This window comes from Peromyscus leucopus, chromosome 1 (assembly GCF_004664715.2).
Source record: "Peromyscus leucopus breed LL Stock chromosome 1, UCI_PerLeu_2.1, whole genome shotgun sequence".
Classification (NCBI taxonomy): Eukaryota; Metazoa; Chordata; class Mammalia; order Rodentia; family Cricetidae; genus Peromyscus; species Peromyscus leucopus.
Genome location: NC_051063.1, coordinates 148750358 through 148770280, shown reverse-complemented (window position 1 = coordinate 148770280; position 19923 = coordinate 148750358). Strand labels below are relative to the sequence as shown.

Below are 19923 nucleotides of genomic sequence, written 5' to 3'. Positions count from 1 at the left end.
GCCCACTGACACCATATTTTCTATCTTTCTGTTGCAGTTCTCTGGATTCTGAAGCATCGTTGAAGCTCGGCCAGGTGACCCTTTGGAGCCTGGACTTTGTGTGGAGACTGCCGGTGAGTAGGATGCATTTCCCAACTACAGCATTTCCTGATGTGCAGTTGCGACAACTCCCCATTGACATGCTAAGCGACAGCCTCTCCTTTCTCTAACAAAACTCTAATACATTCGTGCTGATTGTCAGCCTCATCTGGTTTGAAACATTCACATTTACGGTCTTCCCATGATGTCCATGTGGACTGATTTCAAGGACCTCTGTGGGTTCCTGGATCCGAGGATGCTCCAGTCCTATGTAAAGTGTTCAAGATTTACATGGGACATGTAGACATCCTCCTTTGGTGACTTCTGACACGTCATATGTTGCAGCTGCTATATGAATACTTGTTTTATTATTTAGGGGATGGCAAGAAATGTAACTGCACCCATGCTCAGTATGTGCTGGGCCATCATAAGTCTCATACCACAGCCCAGGGAAAAGGCCAGGGCATGCCCATACCATTCATGTGGTCTCTGCTGTTGTCTGGTAGGTTTGGTAGGTGAGAAATGTTTTGCATTTTTAGGACTTTTGGAATAAAAACAGTTTTGATCTGTGGTTGGTTGGATCTACAGATGTGGAACATGCATGTTCAGAGGACACAAGGTACTGGGGAAAACCAGCAGAGGACAAATGACCTGGAGATCCACCAGTTGTGTCCTGCCCATGGGAACGACTGTTCTTGTCTCTGATGTCAGGGTACCTCCAATTCACCATGATGTGTTTTTGGAGTCCCTCCCTCCTGGTCATTGGTGATGGGTCCAGGGCATCCATCAGCTCTTTCAGGGTTTCAGGAAGGAGGAGCTGACAGGAAGTGAGCAGGGTCTCTGCACTTTGTGTGGGAGTAACAGCTCTTATGTTGTTCCACACCCAGACCATTCGTGGGTGACCCAGGCAGCCAGCCCAAAGGTGCTGTTGCTCTGGACAGGGCCCTTTAGCAGAAAGCAGGCTGGGGACTGTACAGGAAGTCCCAAGTGAATGGTGCTGGGTCCTTGGGCTGGGTCTGAGGTCCTTGCAGCTATGGTTGGACGTGAAGATGTGTCACCTCCAGGGCACCTCCTGCTGGGGAGTGAGAGTGGCCAGTTCTGAAAGTTTCTAACATGACAAAGTACCCAAGCTGGATGGTTGAGATAGCATGAGTTTGTAGCATCTCAGTTTTGGAGGACTGAAATCTGAGACCAAGGTGCTGGAATGGAGGTTCTTTTGAGGGCTCTACAGGAACGGACTGGTGGCTTGCCAGTCATCTTTGTTGTCATTTGGCTTGGGACAGCACAGCTCTAACCTTCACACAGCTTTCCCCTGGTATCTCTGTCTCTTACCAAATGGTAGAGGAAGGTAGGGTCAGATCATGTAATTCTGAGTCATAAGGTTAACTCCAAGTCCAACAACCAAGAAAGACCATTCTTTGGAATGGTCCTGGATCTCCCTAGGGCTGGCACAGATTCCCAGCAACCAGAAAATTCGATCACCCCTCAGAGAACTCCTCTTTCTCTTTTGTAATAAAACCATGGGTCTGCTCTTGTCTGTGTACTGTCTTCCCTGCACCACATAATGACATTCTTGGTCAACAGTGGGACACACACACACACACACACACACACACACACACACAAGATTGGAATGGACCTGAAGAATTCCTACAGTCTAGTGAGCTTGCCTGAGCTGTCATGCTGTGACGGTACAGTGTGCCATCCATGTGTATGCAGGGTGCACAGCCAGTCATATGAAAATGCAGCACACAGTGACTTGATGATGATAGTCGCTGTCATTTGGATCTGGAGTGTCTCACTAATTTCAATATGTTATACACTTGATCATTGGGGTGGTTCCATCATGAAGTTGTACAACCTTGGAGAGATGGAGCCTAGTGAGAGGTCTTCAGATCATTGAAAGTGTGCTTTAGAAGGAACAGTGGTACCCAAGCCCTTCTTCTTCCTCTTCCTGTGTTCCCACAAGATGAATAGCTATGTTCCTCCATGTGCTTTCTGTTATGATATGTTGCATTATCTACCAACTATGGGCTACTGCCTCTAAAACTATGAGCCCAAATAAACCTTTCTTCTTTATAAGCTGGTCATCTCAAGTATTTTGTTATAGTAGCAAAGCTGGATTATAAAACATGATTTACTATATGATTGGCTTATGTATTTGCATTCATGTTTTTTAAAAAAATGTGCATGCCGTGTGTGTGTGTGTGTGTGTGTGTGTGTGTGTGTGTGTGTGTGTGTGTTGCATAGGAATAAACCAAAGGCCTCTGTGCCTTAGGTTGCTGTTCTACTGCTTAGGCATATTCCAGCTTTACACTGGTAATTTTTCATGTCCTGTTGGGACAAAGAAGACTTCAGTGCATAGCTTCCCAGTCTTGGAGCTCTGTCGTCTAACTAATACTATACAATACTATAATTTCTATAGTTAACTTCCTAGTGCCAATCAGGACAGCCAATTCCATGCTGCTCTAGCAGACATCTCCCAGATGTGAGGTGTAGGCAGACATTGTTGACTGCCCTTCAGTCTCCCCTGCCATGGTCCCTGGATTTTTCAGATTGAGCAAGTCTTCCCAACAACTCAGATGGTTGTTAGAATTTTGAGTAGTTTTTTTTCCTATTTTTTCTTAATTAAACATTTTTTATTCATTCAACATACCAACCACAGATCCCCCCCATCATCCCTCCTCCCGCTCCCATCCCCAGCCTTCCCCTCCATCCAACCCCCATCCCCTCCTCTGAAAAGTTACTGTGGATATCGCTCTGTATAAAACACTGATTGGCCAGTAGCCAGGCAGGAAGTATAGGCAGGACTAGCAGGGAGGAGAATTGAGAGAAAAGGAAGGCGGAGAGGAGGAGATGCCAACCTGCCATCCAGGGAGCATCATGTAGAGGTAGCAGGTAAAGCCATGGAACACGTGGCGACATATAGATTAACAGAAATGGACTGAGTATAAGAGTAAGAGCTAGACAGTGGTAGGCCTGAGCTAATGGCCGAGCAGTTTAAATAATATAAGCATCTGTATGTTTATTTTATAAGTGGGCTATGGGACTGCCAGGACTTGGAGGGACCCAGAGAGAAAAACTCTAGATACAAAAAGACCTCCATGGGGAGTCAGCAAAGCCCACACATTCAGCTGAGGCAGGTCCAAGCCCCTCCCCTGCATCAAGGCTGTGCAAGGAGTCCCACCATAGGCAGTGGGCTCCAAAAAGCCAGCTCATGCACCAGGGGTAGATCCTATTCCCACTCACTCAGGATGATATTTTCTAGTTCCATCCATTTTCCTGCACATTTCATAATGTCATTGATTTTGCTGCTGAGTAATACTCCATTGTGTATATGTGCCATATATTCTTTATCTATTCTTTGACTGAGGGGCATCTAGGTTGTTTTCAGGTTCTGGCTATTACAAATAATACTGCTATGAACATAGCTGAGCAAGTGTCCTTGTGGTATGATTGAGCATTCCTTGAGTATATGCCTAAGAATGGTATAGCCGGGTCTTGAGGTAGATTGATTTCTAATTTTCTGAAAAACTGCCGTACTGATTTCCAAAGTGGCTGTATAAGTTTACACTCCCACCAACTGTGGGGGAGTGTTCCCCTTGCTCCACATCCTCTCCAACATAAGCTGTCATCAGTGTTTTTGATCTTAGCCATTCTGACAGGTATAAGATGATATCTTAGAGTCATTTTGATTTACATTTCCCTGATGACTAAGGACGTTGAGCAATTCTTTAAATGTCTTTTGGCTATTAGAGATTCTTCTGTTGAGAATTCTCTTTCTCTTTAGCTCTGTAGCCCATTTTTTAATTGGATTGTTTGGTATTTTGATGTGTAGTTTGAGTTCTTTATATATTCTGGAGATCATCCCACTGTCAGATGTGTGTTTGGTGAAGATCTTTTCCCATTCTGCAGGCTGTCATTTTGTCTTATTTACCGTGTCCTTTGCCTTACAGAAGCTTCTCAGTTTCAGGAGGTCCCATTTATTGGCTGTTGCTCTCAGTGTCTGTGTTGAGCAGTGTTTTCTAATGGGCTATGCATATTGTACTTTTTAGACACGATGTTATTGCACACTTAGCGGGCATGGGGCAGTGTAAACACAAACTTTGCATGCAGCACAGGGCAGGGACAGGCAAGGTTGTTGGCTGACACTGTATCTGGTGAGGGGCAGTGGAGCTGGGACCTCAGCACTGAGCACACGGATTCCCTGCTGGCCCCCCACTTAGTGTCCTCTCCCCTACAATTGCCCTTCTTCCACAGAGCATCACACCGTGGCCTCCAAGCAGCATGACCTCCTGACCCTTGTTCACCTTTGCTGTGCCACAGCCTTGTGCTTTGCTCTTTGGTGGTTTTGGAGGTGACTGGGGAGGAGGTTGCTTTTCTCTCCTCCTCCAATGGGGGGCATCATCACCCTGTGTTGTTGTTGCTGATGCTTGCTGCTTTGGTGCCCTGTTAAGGGAGACCTGCATTTCAAAAGATACAGAAAGGGGTCGACTGACTCTTCCTAAAAAACAGGAGTCAATCTGGCCACTTCTGGCTTGCCCCACCACCCCCTTCATGTGTGAGACCTCCTAGACACTCCCTGCACCACAACTGCACCCCCTCTCCCTGGTGCCCAGGAACTTTGAGAGCTGGCCCTCCCTGTTGGTCTTAGAGGATTCACCAGTAATGTGCTATTATTGATAGGGTTTTAAATTAGAGAAAAATACACATAATACACAAATTTACCATTAGCCATAATAATAATTTAAAATTTATTTTTATTACTTGGTGCATTTATATACATGGGTATTGTACATATGTGTGCATGTGATGTGCACACCCATTTAGTCCAGAAGTTGACACTGGGTGTCCTCCTCAGTGGCCCTCTAACGTTTGAGGCAGAGTCTCTCTCTGAAGCTGCTTGATCACTGATTTGGCTAGCCTCACTAGCTAGGCAGGTCCCAGAAGCCTCTTGCTTCTGCTTCTCAGGGCTGGGATTACAGGTGTATACTGCCATATCCTGGGTTTTGTGTCAGTTCTGGGATCTAAACTCAGGGTCTGTACTGACTGAGCCATATCCCAGGCCCTTAAATTTATTTTTAAAACTGATACATAAATGTAAAATGTGTGTGTATTTATGGTGACTGCATGATATTTTGATAAGTTGTACATATCATAGTGTTTAAATTAGGGTAAACATCCATCTCTTCAAACATTTATGCTTTTTATGGTATTCTTGTGGCTTTTTTCGCCATATAGTTTTCTAGTGTGTGTATGTGTAGGTCAGAGAGCAGGGTTTGGATTAAGGTTGTCAGGCTTGGTAGCAAGCCCCTTTCCCTGCTGACCTATCTGGCAGGCCCTCCCGTGGCTATTTGGGACACACCATACTTGACTGTCTTTACCCTCTTGTACCACAGCGTGCTCCTGGTCAGTACACCTGCCTCTGGTTATCATCATTCTAACCTCAACTTCCATGAGCTCGGCTCCTTGAGAATTCTCCATGTGAGTGACTTCAGGTGATGCTTGTCTTTATGCACCTGGCTTATTTCAGTTAGGGGAATGATGTACAATAGTGTAAACGGAGGTTTCTCTCCTGCCCACCAGTGCCCAAATACCCAGCAGCAGCTTCCCAAATTATCACACAGAGGCTTATATTAATTATAAATGCTTGGCCAATAGCTCAGGCTTATTATTAACTATCTCTTACATTTAAATGAACTCATTTCTATTAATCTATGTGTTGTCCACTTGGTCCATGGCTTTACTGGTCCTCTTGCTTCTTGGGCAGTTGGCTTGCTCAAGTCTCTCTCAACTCTGCCCTTCTCCATCCCAGTCCTCAGTTTGATTATCCCACCTAACTTCCTACTTGACTCCTGGCCAATCAGCATTTTATTAACAAATGAGAGTAATACATATTCATAGTGTGCTGAAGGATCATTCTGTAGCACAGTAGTATCCATGTTGTCTCAAGTAACAGGAATTCATTAACTTTTATGGTAGATGGTTGGTATCTGTTCTGGCTTGCTTTCTGTTGCTGTGATAAACACCATGACCAAAAGCAGCATGGGGAGGAGAAAGTTTGTTTTAGCTTACAGGTTATGGTCTATCATAATGGGAAGTCAGGGCAGGAACTCAAGGCAGGAACCTGAAGGCAGGAACTGAATCAGAGACCACAGAGGAACACTGCTTACTGTCTCACTCCTTGGCTCAAGTTCAGCTACTTTTCTTATATGGCCCAGGCCTGCCTGCCTAAGGATGGCACCGCCCACAGTGGGCTGAGCCCTTCTATATCAACCATCCATCAAGAAAATGCTCCCACAGACATGTTTACAGTGTAATCTAAGGGAGACAGTTCCTCAACTGAAGGTCCCTCTTCAAGTTGACAACCAAGGTGAGCCATCAGTGTCCTATGGTACATATTGTGTTAGCTTTGTGTTGCTGTATCAAAAGTCCTGAAGAGAGCACTCGAATATGACTTATCTTGGCTCCTGTTTTCGGAGGTCTCAGTCCATGACTAGCTGGCTCCACTGTTTATGAGCCTGTGAGAAGGTGGAACATCATAGCAGAGAGCTGCTCAGGTGAGGGGAATGGGGGAGGGAGGGGAAGAGAAAGAGAGAGGCCATGGGGTCCCCATATAACTTTTAAGGGCATGCCTCCAATGACCAGCTGCTTCCTCCAACAAGGCCCCACCTCCTGAAATTGTACCATGCCCTACAAAAAAGGAAGATGCAGAAAAGTCAGATGTGAGATTTTGGGGGCATTCCAGATCCCAGCTCTAACAGCCCAGTGCTGCTGTTTTTTTTTTTTAATCATTCCTTGGTTGAACCATTCAAGGTTTATGCTTCTTGGTGTAATATGACCCTCTCCCCTCTCTGGTAGGAAGCATTTATTTACCCATAAGCAATTGCTTCTCCCTCTATGCTGCCCTTCGCAGTGTCTGGAGACCTTCAGACTGTTTTCTGTCATTATGTGTTGCTGGCTGTGCTAGATGCAACAGATAGAGATGTGCTAGGTCTTTCTGGTGAGAAGCTGCCAGCTGTGGTCCTCTGTGGCTGTGGTCCTCTGTGGCTGGCTTCTTGGGCTTCTTTCATTCTGCTGTGCTGGAGCCTGGTGTTAGGTGCGAGGAGGGAGGCATTCTGTAACCTCCCAGTGGGCTGTTCCCTTCAGTTGTTCAGTTGTTACCTTCCCACATTTCTTCTTGGGTAGACACATCTCCACTTACTGTGGCTTTAGCCATGATGGTTGTGACTGGAAAGCGTGATGTCTGGGACACAGGTCATAGAACTAAACTTCATGAGCTCGGCACATAGATTACGTCACACTGATAAAAAACCATCTCAACACCAAAACCGTTTCATCACCAAGTGTTGAAGGTCATGGGATTTGAGGAACACTGTTCCAGAAACGAGAAACTGTCTGTTTGGACACTGGAAAGTAGAAAAGTCGTAATTCAATCCATCATGGGAAGCACCTGCCTGAGGTGAGACAGGAAGACTAGGGGGTCCCTACCCCCTCCTCCAGTCTTGAGAGGAGGACTGTTTCCCATTCTCTACTGTGGTTCCTCTTAGAGAGACCCTAGTGGGGACCTGGGGGTAAAGTTTGGGCCCTAAGATCTGCCACCTGTCACGGGAGTCCACTGTTCCAGGTGATGAGGTGGCACTGAGTTCACCTGTCCCTTCAGATCCTGGGGGAGGGAGGCATTTGCATTAGAAGTTCACAGCTCTAGGAAAGTTCAAACTGGTTTTCAGACTCCCTGGCGGGTTCCCCTCTTAAGATGGAGTGACTCATGGCTCTTTACACATTGGGGGCCCCTCTTTAATTTCCTTGGCAATTTTCTGGAATTGTGTTCTCTACTTGAAGGATTAACTCTTTTTCTTCCTGTCTGTCACCCATTCCTGCATGAGTTCCAGAGCCCAGAACTTTGCCCACAGGTTTGCACATATCTGTATACTTATATGATAGTTCGATGAAATCGGAACAAAAATACCCCGAGTGCCAACTGATGGGGGCCAAAACGTGTGGTCTGCTGATTGGAGGGTTTCTCTATGGTTGGTGGCTTTGATGAATTTGACTGCTTGGTGGTTTGGCTATGGTTTATCTTTTGGGGTTCGTGCACTGGATGACTGGTCCCCAATATGATGATGGTGAGAGATGGCAGAACTTAAGAGCCTCCTGGGGTTTATCCCGTCACTGGGACATGTCCTTAGAAGGTGTTAGTTTTCATGGTTCCTTACCTCGTTCTTGTGACTGGTTGTTAGGTGAGCCCACTCAATGCACTTGGCCTCATTTCCTTTCAGCTGTTTCCTTGTCTCTCTGCCATGTTCTCATGCAGCCAAGGGTGCACTTATCTGAGGCTGATGATAAGACTCTGTCAGTCTCGGACTTGAAACTTCTAAACCCATGATCTAAATAAACCTCCCTTCTCTATAAAGTACAGAGTCTCAGGTATTTTGTTGCAGTAGCAGAAAAGGGGTACTAAGGCAGCCAGCCTATGGGTGAGAAGTTCTCAGGGAGAGGAAGAATCAGCCTACAGTCACTATTTTAAAAGCAGGGCGATGATACCTGGCTTATCATTGGGTGTGTTGATCTGTCTGTCATTAGAAAATGTCCCCGTAGTGGAGCTGAAGCCAGGGCCTCCCTAGCATCCCGAGTAGCCTGGTTGCCATAGGAGAAAGTGGCTTTGCTGTGGTTGCATCTAAATTTTGAGCTCTTACTCTCTTGCTGTACAAAGTCCCCATCCACCCTGTCCATAGCCCTATTGCTTTGCTTTGGGGATTACAGCGTGGGGTGCCCACGCATCCAGAAACGCAAACTCGCCCCCACCCCCACATCTTGTTGATTTGGTTCTTACGAACAGATTTTAAGTGGTTGCCATCTGTTCTTCTCTTAATTATTTTTCCTAATTCCATCAAAGGGAGGAGGAAGGACATTTTCCCTGAAGTCCAGATCTCACCAAGGAAGTGTGGCTCTGCCGCCCACGATGGTGGAGGCGCACAGCTGCCATCCCTGAGGGGAGGAAACCAGAGGGTGAATGGCTCCCTTACGACGACGACATGGGCCATGCCCCTGACTTTTGCCCGGTCAGTGCTGCAGCAGCAGGGACCTCCAGGCCTCAGCCTCACCCTCCTGACAGATCCCCGCACCCTGGCCAGAGGGTGGCAGAGATTGGGCAGAGCTCCTGTGGTTCTGACCAGGGCTGTCGTCAGTCAGTTGCTGTGAACACCTTGCCCAGGTAGAGCTTTGTGCTTAGTGGATGCCAGGTTGAGAGTTTTATTGGAGGAGAGTGTGTGGTTCCTGCTGGTGCTTCCCCTGGCCTGGGCTGTCACCGCCCAAGGCTGCTCTGTACCCTCTATTGCATTGTATTTATTATCCACTAGGCTGGATGCTAACAGAGCAGCGAGGCCCATTCCCACCCCACCGTCCCTCGGCACGTGTCCTGAAGGCACACTCTTCCCTGACCGGGGAAGTCAGACGGGCTTTGGAGCTTTCTGCTGCACGAGAGCAATGAGAGTCTTGGCTGCCTCCCGACGCCGACGACGACGGAAGGTGTTGTCTGGAGATGTGGTGGGTGATTGCAGAGACCCCCAAGTCTCCTTCCTAGCTGGAGCCTGCCCCACCCTGGAGAGCAGTGGCGGGGGAGGGCTGTGCATGCCCCTCCCCTCCTCAACTGCTTCCCTTCTTGTCATCAGACCTGCACCTGCCCATCCCTGCCAGGGCCAGGAGATGAGCCTGGGGGTGTGGTATCTTTAGAAAAGGCAGTCTGACTGCTGATGGCCGTGTTGGCACATTCAGCATCCAGGAGGTGTTGAGTTCTGGCTTCCCTTGGAGGAGATACCCTGGAGATGCTCTTGCTGAGAACGTACTTAACCTGGTGTCCGTGCTTGCTCTGTCCACCCTAGATACCTCAGCAGCCTCTTGGCTGGCCCTTTGAGATGTCCCCAGGGAGAACTCTGTGTCCACAGATGGTTTCTTCCTGGGCAGAGGCTCTTTAGCCCTTCAGGATATGGCTGGGTGCTACCTCCCACCTCTGGATACTCAGAAGTTTTAGGAGTGGGCTGTGAGACACTGGGGACTTAGGACTTGGCAGCCACCTCTAGAAGTCTGACTCAGGAGGCAAAGCAAAGGCCCTCTCTCCTCCTTGGGCCACTGACCTTCTTGCTGATCTCTGGGCTAGGATATTGTTAAAGCCAGCCTGGGACATCTACTCTTTGGTGCTTGTTGCCTCTGCTGGCCAGGGCAGCATCCCGGGCCACACTGACCACTGTGCCCTATCTCGTAGCCTCTCAGGAGAAACTGCCTGAGCTGTCCATTCTGTAATTCCTAGACCCTCAAGGAGACCCAAGGATGGGAGGTTATGGACTTCCCTAACCTGCCCCGCATTTCTCTGGGGAAGGCTTGATAGGGTGACCTGGCTTCCCTGTCCCCTGGGTCTGGGACTCATATTGCTACCATTGAAGGCTACAGTCACTAGCCCTTCTGGCATGGCCTTCTGTCCTTCAGCATGTGGCTGGGGAGCCAGCCTCACTTTGTGGAGGTGGGACATGGTGTCACATCTAGATTCACTGCTGGACTTCCTAGGCTCAGGGGCCATTTTTCTTTGGTGGGCCTGGAGGGTCCTTTCAGTCCAGCAGTGTCTGTGGGTGAACTGGGGTGTTGTCTACATCTGGCTCAGAGATGGGAAGTTTTATTTCTATTTGAATTAACTGCAATTTAAAATAACAATGCCAGTCTTAGCTGTATGTATTTGGGATTCTATTTGCATCTTTGGAAACGACCGCACAGTATGTATTTTGAGAAGTTATGCTCGAATGTACAGATGCTCATGTAGAGGAAGTGTCTGTGGGAGAGCCTCCGTGCTGGCCAAGGGGCATCTGGGATGGCTCTTCAGCAGATGATCCTTCCCCACCTGGCTCCTGGGTCTCAACATAGCTGCAGGGAGGCAGCGGCAGAATCCAGCCTCCTTTCCCAGTTTAGCAGTCAGCTCTTGCTCTTCCTTAGTGCCTAGGAGAGTCTGCAGGTGGTGCCTGAAGCCACTGACTGCTACCTGCTCATCGTTGAGTGAGGTATACATTCGGTGCAGGAGGAGACCAGCAGTAGTGAATAACCCACGCAGCTCATTCACAGTTGCTGAAGTGTTCATTTCTGGAATTTCCCATTTGATGTTTTTTGGGTGGCGGTTGACTATGCGTAACTGAATTTAAAAAGCAGCGTCTCTAAATAGCAGGGGCCGGGCCACAGGGCTCTTAAATTCCAGGAACAAAGCCACTGCACAGCTGAGCTGGGGTTACTGGTCACTGTTCGTGACTCTGGTGACAGTCTGTGACATGGGGCATGATGGGTACAGGCAGGACAGTCCCTGAGACTGTGTCCACACCTGCCCACAGTTGCCTACACTTGCAGTGGACTCCAGGGCCGCTGCTGCCTGTACATGGGTCAGCTTCCCCTGGAGCTTTTCCAGACTGGCCAGCCTTTGTATCCCTAGGGCAGTGCCTGGGTGTGGGGACAGCCCCACACTCAGGATTTCTAAGTTGGGGCATGTGGAGCCACCCTGCCCCAGGGAAGAACAGAAGGGGGTGGCCCTGTGGGGCACGGAGGTCTTTTTTTTCCCCCCTGAGCACCTATGAGACGTGCCTTGTTGAAGATCTGTTGGCCTCAGCTCCTCCCCATGCTGCCCCCACCGCCGCTGCAGAGGCACACTGAGCTTTCTGAGAGTGACAGGCTGCCTTCGTCTCCTTCGTGGATGGGGCTGGAAGCTTGGGTCCTGGAGTGGTAGAGTCAGAAGCAGGATGATGTCTAAGGGGTGGGTTTTAGTGGAAGATGGTGAGGCTGTTGGGGGTGTGCCCCTCAGAGGGGATTAGGGCATGAAACAATGAGGGAGTACCTAAGAGTGAATGTCGCTGAGGATGTGAGTTCAGTTCCCAGCACCCACTTTAGTGACTCACAACCACATGTAACTCCAGCTCGAAGGAATCCAGCGTGCTCTTCTGGCCTCAGCAGGGAGCTGCAGTTCACTCAAGGGCCGATCGTTAGACAGAGTGCCTCTGGTCTCTACTTCCTAGCTTCCTTCCTCGCCAAGTGAGCCTTCCTTCTCCCTCACACACCTTCTCCAAAGGTGGACCAGTGGACTGACTGACTCCAGACTAGTTTTAAACTATGAACTAAATTAACCAAATTCCTGCCCCCGATAAAAGTTCCAAGCCTCTGGTATTTGGTTGTAGTAGCAGAGGAAGACTAATACATATTTCAGGTGCACCAATACACCCTTCAAGCAAATAATCCTCCCCTGTTAAGACATACGCACTTTGTCTTTCTGAGTCTGGCTTGTTTTGATTAATGCGACCGCCTCTAGTTGAGGCCATTTTCTGGGGACAATTCATTTCTTTCTGGCAAGTTGGTGCAGCTACTATCAAAGTCAGTATGGAGGGTCCTTAAAAGATTAAAAATAGAGCTGCCACGCACCCCAGCTGTTCCTCTCTTTGTGCCTCTAAGTGAACACATCACAGAGACACTTGTGGGTTATTGCTTCAGGATTCACAAGGAACAGCAGAGTCAGGAACCAGCCCACTGCCCATCAGTCGAGGAACACATCCGCTGTGACACATCCACCCGAGGCTTCTGTCCTTTTCATCAGGAGCTCGCTACACCCCCCTAAGTGAATGGAGGCTGTGTGACATCAGCTTAACCAAGTTCTGTTCCTAGGGAAGAGGTAGCGTCGGCTGCGGTCCTGCCAACCCAGCTGTACCAAAACATCTCCCTGCGTGCCCGCTCTGGAGTGAGCCAGCTGTGGCCTGCCACCTCTCCTCTTGTTTCTCCTCTTTCCTGAGGTGTTGGACATGAATGGTCAGGCATCTTCGAAGCCCCACCCCAGGAGTCCAAAGTCTACACGTCACCTGCTCTGTTACTTGACCAGAGCCTATTTGGGAAGTGAGGGTTTCATTTTTGGTTTTCTAGGGTCCAGCCAGGTGGTCCACACCTTGCTCCTTGTGACTGTTATTGCAAAAGAGAAGGGACATTTTCCTCTCTCCCTGCAGGGTGAACTGGGAAAAGAAGAGACTTATTGTTGCTGTGACATGTTTCTTTGAATTCTTGTGTGTGACGGACAGTCCCAGAGCACAGGTGTCTCTAAGGAGGTCAAGAGCCTGGAAATGACCTGGCCCTGGGCTCCTGCCACCTGGTACATCTGCCCCCGGCCCTCCATGCTCTGCTTCTCCCTGCTGCTGTGCCCATCCCTGCCCAGATGGTGACATGAACCAGTCCAGTCAGGTGTGGACGGGAGCTAAGCCTGCAGCTTGGGGTCCAGGAGGGCTTTCCAGTTGTCCTGGGGGTGGGGTTCTAGGACTGGAAGGGCCATGGGCCACAGGACGGTACAGCTTGATAGGCCAGGCAAGACCTGCTGGTTAGCTCCTCTGGGCATGGACAGAGGCCATCAGAGAGCTGGGCCATGGGGCTAACAGGGAACACAGGCCAGGAAGGTTGCTATGGCTTGAACAGGAATGTAATCCACGAAGTCTTATTTGGATGACTCTGAGAGACAGTTATCATTATTAGATAAGGTCATCAGGCTTGGTGCCCATTTTGGCATTTGTATGAAGAGGGAGAGAGACCCAACCTTGTGTACCATCTCTCCACACAGTGCCCTCTACCATGTTAGTACAGCAAGTAGACCCTTGCCAGATGCCAGCAGCCACCCTCCTGGTCTTCTCAGACTACAGAAAGATCAGTGAGCCAAATCAGCTATTCTTTGTAAGTTACCCAGCTGCAGATGTTTTGTTATGGCAAAAGAAATCAGTCAAACAAGAGTGAAGTTCTAAGTTGTCATGTAAATCCAGCAAACGGGCTGGAACTTGAGGGCCAACCTGGGGTTGTGGCTGGAGTGTATTGGCTGTCCTGTCTCTCTGAAATCTATCAGCAGCACAGGACACATATTTCAGGCTAGGCCCGCCTAGGAGGGACAGCTCACCTCTGCTGAGAATACAGGGCATGTCAGCAGGACTCAGTGAAGCTGTTCTAGTTAGGGACCTCTTGTTGTCTAAGAGAAGACGGGGAGGATTTGTTTTTTTTTTCCGTTCAGTATATTTTGTACTATTTTGCTTCATATTTCCCGAGAATCTGTATTTCCTGCAGAATGTTCCCCATTAATCAGATGAGGGAAAATCCTTGTCTGTTCCACCCAGAGGGACAAGTTGGGGTACGGTGGGAGGGTTGGGGTGGTATCTTTCCATCCTTTCTGGAGGCACGGCTCAGTTTCCTAGCGTGCTGATTAGCTTGTTTATAGAGCAATGACCGACAGTCCCCAGCCAATGGGAATCAGCATTTCAGTGCGGTTGACAACAGCTACGGAGGGACCAGAAGCCTCAGCAATGGTGGAGGCTGGGGTGGGAAGAGGCCCGGCATAGAAAGGCAGACGATGGTCATTTTGTGCTCGTTTCTCTGGTTTTACCACTCGTTCCCTGCTAGCCCTCTTGTATGTTCTAGTGAAATGTCGCCGGTACAAGCTGAGGATACTCTGTCCTGACTGACCCGTGACCTAGCCAGAGAGGCTCTCTGTGAGACTTAGGGGCCAACCTGCCAGGATGTCAGAGAATCTTGGGCACAGCAGGCAGCACCAGATCTGCACCTGTGGCAGAGCCCTGGGGGCCTGGCAAGGGGCCGGGCAGAGGAGCACTGGTCTGTTGGTTCTACATGTCCCCCAGCAGCTGTGACAGAGCTAATTAGAGGACACCAGACCCTGGGACAGTGCTTGACTGACAGGATCTCATGCCTCCCATGCTTGCTTCCCGGCAGAATGGAGCAAGGATGCAGAGGAGTGATGGCCAGTGTCCGCCGAGCCCTTGGCCTTGTGTATGAAGGGACTGTGCCATGCCCCTGCTGGCAAGCTTATGGGAAGCACAGAGGCCCTGGTGGAGTTGGAGCTGGAGGTGTCTAGGGTGGTTGGGCCAGGGGTCCTGGCAGGACAGAGAGTAGACGGAGACCCATAGAAGACCAGCCTTGTCAAGTTCTCACTGATGGCAGCCCTTCTGAGCCTCAGTCTTCCTCCTCAGTTCTGTGAAATGGCTGTAACAGAAATACTCATTTTACAGATTTGTTCTGGCAGAAGGAGGCTCACAATGTGTGAAATATCATTTGGATCATCCTTCTCAGACAGTAGCTCTCCATTTTCACTCAAGATATGTACTTGGTGCTGGGCTGGTGGTCATTGGAACCCAGGCTATGTTAACAAAGGGGCAACCCAATGCCAAGACAGGCGGGAGCTGTGCTGGATGGAAGGCCTGTCCTGTTTCCTCCAGGCCCACTTGGGCCTGGGATGCTTTGTTCAGGCTGCTCTGGGGAGAGAGGAGGGGCTTAAGCAGGGCCCTGTGTGTGTGGGTGTGCAACCTCTGAGGGACAGGAACCCTTCACGACAAGTTTGCTGTGGAGTCAGTCACACATGGCAGATTGTGTCTGGTGCGTGGCTGTGAGCATCACCGGCAGAGTCAGATGGAGTGTGGCCCCTGTGGGATGGCCGGACCGAAGAGGAGTATGGCATAAACACAAGGTAGCAGTAGAAGGCTTCAAGTTGACAGTGACTTGAAATGAAAATGAAAGCCATGGGTGATCCTCACATTTAAACCACACAGACTCCTGTACTCTTCCCCGGACCTGAGGTAAGTACTTCAGATGGTGGTATTCGGATTGCTTTGCTAGCATTAAGGATTTAGGGCTTTGATGGGAGTGTTTTCCATCATTGGAAGGGGAAAGGGTGTTGTCTAGCAGTTAAAAATCTCAGGGAAGCATCTAAACTCATTGATTATCGGTGTGTGCTTCTCCACGAACACTGAGGGTGGCGAAGCTCTGGATGAGTAAGATTGTGTCACAGTGTCTGAGCAGATGTGGAGATAAGTGAGGCTTTGCACGCAGCTGAGGGGTGTCCTCTAAGGAGGGCCTGGCCCTGTGTGCCCATGTTTGGTGGGATGGGTGGAAGTTAATGGGTAATAGACTAGTCACTGTCATGAGAGTCCGTGTGGGTATAGGTACATGTTCCACATGTGCTCGCTTTTGTGTGGATATAGGTACATGTTCCACATGTGCTTGCTTTTGTGTGGATATAGGTACATGTTCCACATGTGCTTGCTTTTGTGAGGGTGTAGGTATATGTTCCATGCATGCTTTGCTTTTGTGTGGGTATAGGTATATGTTCCACATGTGCTCACTTTTGTGTGGGTATAGGTATATGTTCCACATGTGCTTTGCTTTTGTGTGGGTGTAGATACATATTTCACATGTGCTCGCTTTTGTGTAGGTGCAGGTACTTGCTTTAATTTCTTTTGTCACTTGAGACTCAGGCCTGGGTTTTGTTGCATGGATGTCATTACAGAGAGCGCGACTGATCCACTTTTATCGGCAGTTGTGGAGGGAAGATGTCTGGGGACAGTTGTGCTTGTGTGAGTCTGTTCACTCCTTCCTGTTCCCCAGGCCTCTCTTCGTGGTGCTGATGCTGCATTAGTTATAGTACATCCTCAGTGGGTGGTTTGGAGTCCACTGGAAGATGCACAGGGTTTCTGGGGAAATGAGACGGCATTTTATACAGAGACTTGAGCACCCACAGATTCTGGTATCATCAGGTGGCCCGGAACTAATTCCCCCAGTGTGCCAATTGATGACCACATATTACTGAGAGGCTGAAGTAGGCAGGAAAATAGGCCTTAAAGATGCTGATCTTGGGAATGTATGAGTCTGTTCCTTTACACATGGCTCAAAGACTCTACTGATGTCCCAGTAAAGGTTTTGAGGTGGAGAAGTTATCCTCCATTATCTGGAGAGGCACCTGTCATCGTAACTGTCATAGTTAACTTTGTGTTACTGTAACAAAACATAGGCTAACCCTCAGTGTGGCATCAGGGCTAAACAATGGCTCCTCCCCCCAATGGCTCTGTCTCTGTTCAGGTCTTGCACTGTTGATCATGAATAGCTGTGGCTTCTCGTGGACACTAGCTCCTCTACCTGTGCCCAGTCATGGTCATAGCCACTCACATCTCTTGGGAGATGCAGACTTACCCTTCAGCTCTTCTGAAATGCTAAACTCTGGGAAATCCTTTATGGACTTGGGGCAGCTCCATGGAGGCAACTGGACCCCAACCTGAGAGTGAGCAGTGGGTCTGCTAACCTGTGTGGTAGAATGTGCTGTGCTGTGTGGTCCAGCCCTGGCTGAGTTGACTCTTCATCCTCTCACTTATGCCCCACTGTGGGGCAGGTGGACCAAGATACTAGAGAGATTTCCCCAGGTGTCTCTTTCCACACTCAGGGATGAGGTTGCTGCCCTCAGGCTCAGATCCTCCTGCTGATTGGTTCATTTCTTATATGTATTCCTTCGAAGTTGCCTAGGCATGGTTGACCTGGTATCTTGTTGCCTGCCATCAGGAATGGAAGTTAGACTGCATAGTCTCCTGGGCTGTCATCAGGGCAATGAGCCTTAAAATCGGGGGTGCTGCTGTAGCCTTGCAGGGAGCATTTGCAGACAGGAACTGTGTTGCAGTGCTCACTGGGGTGGGATCAACTTCCTGTTAGAGGCCAGGCCTGTGTGCACTAGCCTGTTCCCAGGCTAAATCTCTGGTGTGGGAAGTGGAGATTCTGCTGGTAGCTCATTAACAGGCAAAGCAGCTTTCCAGAGAACACTGAGGAACTGAAGGAGTAATTCCACGTGGATCCACTGCTGTCTGACTCTCCTTGGGAAGCCCCATCCTCTGCTGGAGACACGGGGGATCGGGTTCCTGCACCACAGAGAGGTGATGAGGCGGGTTAATGCTAGTGCATTTGCATATGCTGCAAGTCCACAGAGGCTGGTGTGCCTGGGGAAGAGGCTGATGCACAGGACTCTGAGCTTTGCAAGCTTCGAGGGGCCTTCAGCCTCAGAGCTTTCCTGGCTTCTCTATCTACCCTTCCCTTTTCCTTCTCCTCCTCTCCTCTCTCCCTTTCTTGGCTCCCTATCCCTCTGATGGCCTGGCTGCACAGGTCCTCTTGCTGACGTTGGCTGGGACAAATGGGAATGAAGTCTAGGGTGTGGCCGTGCAGCCATCCTCATCTGCGGAGGCTGCTGCAGTGGCGTCATGGGAAGAAGCCGTGTGGTTTTAGACTCACTAGATCACATCAAGTGGCTTCTCAAGAAGTTGGAGTCTGAGGATCAGGGAGGTGGCAAGGATGGCTGAGGAGGGGGGACTCAAGTCCTCAACTGAGGGGACTCGACAGGAGTGAGAGGCAACGTGGAGGCGGTTTGGCTTCAGCTCTGCTTGCTTCTTGTTCACGTGAGGAGATGAGACAGAGAAGGGGGCAGAGAGGATGGCTGAGCTACGTGGCAGGTGGCCCAGAAGAGCTGTCCTCTCCACAAAGTGGGTCGGGTACCAACCCGTGTCTGTGTATCTGTCTGCGTGTGTCTCTGTGTGTTTGTCTCTGTGCATGTGCCTATGTGTGTCTGCACATGCCTGTGTGTGCCTGTGTATGCATCTGTATGGGCCTCAGGTAGGGGAATGCTTGTGAAAGGTGGAGCTGTCCGACCACCCTGGGAAGGTGGTGAATCAGGGCAGAACAGCTTCAGGAGCTGGGCATCTGCAGAAGCTCAGGAGCTGTTCCAGGATGTGTGGGCAGGTGTGTGAAGCCGCCCAATCACAGAGGAGAAGTGCTGCCCTCCCTGTGGGTGGCCTCCTGTTCCTTTGGTCACTGTTGATGAAGTTTTAACCTTAGAACACTTTTAGATGTGTGGAGAGTTTGCAATGATGGTAAGATAACGCAGAGAAACACCATCCCCAACCCTGGTTCCCTCAGCATCTGCTGCCACAGTGGGCCGTTCGCCACAACGGTGGAACCCACATTACTCTGTGGCAGCTTTTAGACTTTCTTTGTTTCTGATGATCTGGGCAGTTCTGAGGAGTAAGGAGCTGCAACTTTGTAGACTGCACACACCTCAGCTTGGATTTCCCTAATGTTTTTCTCCTGGTTATGAGCTATGAGGGGGAAGCTCACAGAAGTGAAGTGTTACCCTAATATCACTGCTATCGTGATCAATGTAAAACTACCCTCTTCCTTTCCAATGAACGCTGTAGAAGCAAGCCGTCCAAGGGATGGGAGTCATAGGGAGAGTGTGTGCACGAATGATTGGGATTTCTATATGGGGAAATGTTACTTAGTTATCCATTCATTTACACATTCATGTGTATCAGTATGAATTCCTGGTTTTGCTGTTGCATTTTGCATCATAATGCTCTATATCTGTGGGTACCATATCTATGGATTCAATCACCTGTATTGACAGTATATAAGAAAACTGCATCTGTGCTGCACATGCACATTTTCTCCCGTCACTCACTGTTTTCTCAGCCACTCAACGTCTACATTGCATTAGGGATTATGGATCAGCCGGAGTGACTGAGAACAGATAGGGTGGTGGGCATAGGGTTCTGCGCAGTCAGCACGATGTGTTACATGAAGGACTCATGCTTCCTATGACTCTTGTGTACATGGGGTTCTGGATGAGCCCTGTGGGTGCCAAGGGGCCATCGTACCACAGTGTTGATTTTTCTGCTCAAGTTGTTCAAAAATAATAGTTCCAGATACCTTCTGGGCCACTTTGACAAACTACTGCCTTCTCATGTTTTGAGTACTTTCATTTAATGAAAGATTTATTTATTTTATATGGATGGGTATTTTGCCGTGTGTGTGTGTGTGTGTGTGTGTGTGTGTGTGTGTGTGTGTGTGTGTGTATTCCACATGCTCATATAATACTCAAGGAAATCAGAAGAGGGTAATGGATCCCCTTGAACTAGAGTTACAGATGTTGGTGAGCTGTGGAGTTGTCCTGATGACCATGTTGGTCACTCAGGTGAGTGTGGAGTT

General features: G+C 49.2%; 1 protein-coding gene across 4 annotated transcripts in view; it reads left to right on the top strand.

Annotated features, from left to right (window-relative positions):
* The window catches only part of Apba2 (amyloid beta precursor protein binding family A member 2), a 232879-nt gene that overhangs the window by 47023 nt on the left and 165933 nt on the right, over window positions 1–19923 (top strand). For all 4 annotated transcript variants that reach the window (XM_028872838.2, XM_028872834.2, XM_028872835.2 and 1 more), the window contains exon 2: window positions 38–113. The gene's annotated coding sequence lies outside the window, so the exon portion shown is untranslated. The remainder of the gene's footprint in view (window positions 1–37; window positions 114–19923) is intronic.